Consider the following 3,703-nt stretch of genomic DNA (forward strand, 5'->3'; position numbering starts at 1 on the left):
ATAAACAGGCCTTTTTTTGTGTCACAAAAAGTTTTAACTGCTAATTTGTCCATATTGATTGCAAGTTCAAAAGTTTTCCTTGTGAGGCAGAAAGTTTTGCACGTTAAACCGTTTTGCAAGTGAGAGAGTTTTGCATGTTGAAAAGTTTAGCGAGTCAAAAAATGTCTAAATAAGAGATTGTATTGGTGGTTTGACTGACCAATCATGGGTTTGCATTGAACACATGGCCACGCCCACAATCCCCTCGCTCCGACAGCTCCGCCCACTTTCTGGACACGGAGCTGTAGCATGTACAGGCTAGATGGATGTAAGTTGAAGTTGTGTCGCTCATTTCAATAGAAATGCTTTTTATATTTACTGTTGGCAAGGTCACGGAGTCTATCGCTGTCTCCTTTATCAGAATGACATGTATAACAGTTAGCTAACGTTAGCCGTCTTGGCATGAAGCTTGACTGGCAGTGCATTTGTGCACTCAGACATGACGAGCTAGGCTAAGGTTAGCTACTCTTGTTTAAAACACATTGTACATGATATCCAGCTAAACTAGTTTTTTGTGACCGTGGTAACGTTAACTGAAGTTTATGGTCACACAGCATACACTGTAATAGACTTTAGACCGCTAATATTATATTGGAAATATAGACTGTTATCTAGATATTTTGAGGTGCTGTTGCCTTGTTACGTTTTCTCCTTTAGATGTGACATAGAAGAATTTATTAAGCTCATTTATTTTCCTCCCATAGTTGCAGTGTGGATCATTGGTGACATCTATGTCCACATGGTGGCCAGAGAGATGCAAAGAGCTTAGGAAACATCTTCACCCTGCTGGACGTCTCTTGGTCTGGCTGGCTTCCCCCCTCCCTGTGAAGAAGTGCAGCACTTGATGTCTTCATCATCCACTGTAGCATGTAAGGTTAGCTCATTAACTAGCAAATTAGCCAGCATTAAGCAATGCCAAGCTGTGCTAATGATGCTAACATAATGTGAGTGTATGCTAGCCGTAGTTTTTAAACCAGCATGCACGGAAGTCAAGACGCAATACAGAAGTGTTATAATTTAGAGTGATAATACTTTTGACAAGTAATTGACTTTACTCTGCAAGGTACTCTAACAGGGTGGTCAGGGAGAGAAAGGATTTGCGGACACTATCAGAATCAGTGGCTGTACCTTATGAAGACTGGTAGCTGGGCTGTAGGGCGAGTTATGTAAAGCTAGATTAGCTAGCAATATGTGTGTGTGACAGGTGCTTCTTATTTTGTGTCTTCGGCTGCACGTATTTCTAACCTGTCATCTGTCTCTCATGTAGGACGCGTGACGGCCCCTGCTTAGTCTACTTCTACCTGATATGGAGCACCTGGGCCCAGTGCACTACAGGATATCCATCGTGCCTGGCTCTCTCCCTGACAGCACCTGCACCTTACTGCTTTGCTGAACCATTGTTTTTATTTTTACTCCACACCTAATCCCACAGTATATGAACACTACTTATTTACCACTGTTACTATCCAGGTTCCATTATCATAATTACTGTTATAACTTTTACACATTTTCATTAATTTAAGTGTCTTAACTGTACATTATTTCAAATCATACAAAACAACAATTTTAACCTTTTTAGTGCTGTTTTCATGAATGCATGATAGGATTTTAATTTGATTAACTGTTTCTTGTGTAGTGTAATCATTTGTTAAATAAAATCAGGCAAGACAAATCATCAGTTCCATCCATCCATCCGTCCATCCATCGTCAACCGCTTATCCTGCATACAGTGTCACGGGACTAATCATCAGTTCCCTATGTTAATTTGAAACATGGTAGTGATCTAAACCTTTCACAAAATATGATGGTTAATAGTTGTAAATGAAAATAATGAGATGGTATTCATAGGTTAACATATTGAATCTTTTTGTAGAAAGTAAAAAATGGAAAGCAAGAGACCAGTGTAAAATTCCCTTAGAAGTTATACTCAAAGAAATAGCTGCACAATGAATAGTTTTGAAGCTCCCTAGGAGGTGTCATTTATTGCTACCTCTGAGAAGTCTTGTAGATACTGCACAGGTATTGTGAGGCTTTACCTGTTTAGTGAGGCAAAAGGAAAAAACTAAATCAGCTGATAGAAAGCACCTATTAATCAGAGGTGCATATCAGCTGATTGTTTGTCTTTGCCTCACTGTAAAAGCTTCACGATACCTGTGTATTTGCCTGAGAAGACCTCAGAGTTTGAAACATTGCAATAAATGATACTGCCGAGTGGGATTCATAATTACTTAGTGTGCAGGTCATTCTTGTGTTTTCACTCTAAGCCCTTTTATTCAGCACTATGTGAGCATAGTTTGTTGTTTTTGTGTGTTTGAACTAGACTTACAGTATATCAGAATGTGAAATCTAACATTTCCAGTCAGTCAGTATTAAAGACAAAAGGAGAGCAAATATATAAATAAAATTTATTGTAATGTTAACCATATTTTTTTTTAAATGTTCGCAAACGTGGACATGTAGTAAACATGTTTATTCAAATAAACAGACTGGGCCTGTGCAAGTGGTAACAGCTACTATAGGTCCAGAGTACTAAGGAGTCCATGGGGTGGTATTTTTTTAACAACTATTATGAACATAAACAACATTAACCATGACTGTCAGCTATGTTTAGGTGCAAGAAAATGGGTCCTAAAAGCCAAATTCAAAAGCAGTAACACTGCCAACTGAAAGCAGTTCACTGCATTTGGAGGTGGTCTTTGAGGCAATTAGCTACTATACTTGAAAACATAATCTACCCTAGTTGTGAAATAAAATCCATTTTTCATATATAGCCCAGGAATGCCATGGCTGATGCAAGGGTTCTTAATCATGGCATCATTTAAGCTACAAACAAATACAGCCATAACACTGTTCACTGATTGGCACCAGCCTTCTACCAACACAGACGAAAACAGGACCTTCATGCCAGGGTGCTGGAGGTAAAGCCAATACAGGTCTTTGGATGGTGGGAGGAAGCCAGAGCACACGGAGAGAACCCACACAGAACATGCAAACTCAACACAGAAAGTCCAGGGCAACTGGGGTTTGAACCCACGACCTTCTTGCTGTGAGGTAACAGTGCTAACCACCATGCCACCCATATCATGTACAATGTGTTTTAAACAGGTGTAGCTCACCTTAGCCTAGCTTGTCATGTCTGAGTGCACAAATGCACTGCCAGTCAAGCTTCATGCCAAGACGGCTAACGTTAGCTAACTGTTATACATGTCATTCTAAAAAAGGAGACAGCAATAGACTCCGTGACCTTGCCAACAGTAAATATAAATAATCATCATAAATCATGTCATACTACATTTAAAAAGCATTTCTATTGAAATGAGCGACACAACTTCAACATACCTCCATCTACCCTGTACACGCTACAGCTCCGTGTCCAGAAAGTGGACGGAGCTGTCGGAACGAGGGGATTGTGGGTGCAACCATTGATTGGTCAATCAAACCACCAATACAATCTCTTATTTAGACATTTTTTGACTCGCAAAACTTTTCAACTTGCAAAACTCTCTCACTTGCAAAACGGTTTAACCTGCAAAACTTTCTGCCTCGCAAGGAAGACTTTTTAACTTGCAAAATGTATTAACTTGCAAAACTTTCTGACTTGCAAGGAAAACTTTTTAACTTGCAATCAATAAGGACAAAAATTACAACTTTTAGTGACAAAAAA

At 39.3% G+C, this 3,703-nt stretch overlaps 1 long non-coding RNA gene across 2 annotated transcripts; it reads left to right on the forward strand.

Moving 5' to 3' along the window:
- The first annotated feature begins 236 nt into the window (after window positions 1-236).
- Window positions 237-1,692, forward strand: LOC123963515. Of its 2 annotated transcripts, none has more exons than XR_006823193.1 (3): window positions 237-307; window positions 744-908; window positions 1,307-1,692. It is a non-coding gene; the product is annotated as an uncharacterized LOC123963515 (long non-coding RNA). The 2 variants fall into 2 exon arrangements; XR_006823194.1 differs by lacking the exon at window positions 237-307 and adding an exon at window positions 355-496.
- Window positions 1,693-3,703: the final 2,011 nt, after the last annotated feature.

This window comes from Micropterus dolomieu, linkage group LG23 (assembly GCF_021292245.1).
Source record: "Micropterus dolomieu isolate WLL.071019.BEF.003 ecotype Adirondacks linkage group LG23, ASM2129224v1, whole genome shotgun sequence".
NCBI classification, from domain to species: domain Eukaryota; kingdom Metazoa; phylum Chordata; class Actinopteri; order Centrarchiformes; family Centrarchidae; genus Micropterus; species Micropterus dolomieu.